This window comes from Nannochloropsis gaditana (assembly GCF_000240725.1).
Source record: "Nannochloropsis gaditana CCMP526 unplaced genomic scaffold scaffold162, whole genome shotgun sequence".
Classification (NCBI taxonomy): Eukaryota; class Eustigmatophyceae; order Eustigmatales; family Monodopsidaceae; genus Microchloropsis; species Microchloropsis gaditana.
The window spans coordinates 767-1,310 of NW_005803791.1; positions in this window are offsets into that span (position 1 = coordinate 767).

The following is a 544-nucleotide window of genomic DNA, read 5'->3' on the forward strand; positions in this document are numbered from 1 at the left end:
TGTTATACGCGGGGTCGCTTTTCTGCTAAGGAAGGACAAGAGGAAGGCGACTGTGTGCAGATCGGATCGGATCGGCCCATATGCCCAAAACTGCAACTTCATTCTGACGCTTTCCTTATTACGAAATTTCGACGGTCTGTTCTGTGCCTTTGATTGTTTTAAATCTGAATTTATCGTACAAATGCGTAAAATCCTATGTTTTCTTCTTACATTCGCAGTGAGCGTGCGAGAATCGTCGTTGGTGCCTTTTGATATCTTTCCACGGCTGGCGATCGGATGGCATCACTCGAGACGGACCCTCTCTAGGTCATTTCTTCCGCTGAAATGTACACATGATAAAAAAACGCCTTTCCCCATCAGCAGGACCTTGAGACCCTGCGGCTCGTCTACAGGGGTGGGGACGGGAGGACACATGGGCGATTAGATGCATCCAACACAATGCACACCTAATTCGCCGCGCATTTGAGATAGAGGGTTTAAGCAGCATTGATTAATCGCTGGCAGACGGCGGAACTTGTCTTTCAAATTGAGGGGGGAGTGTCGG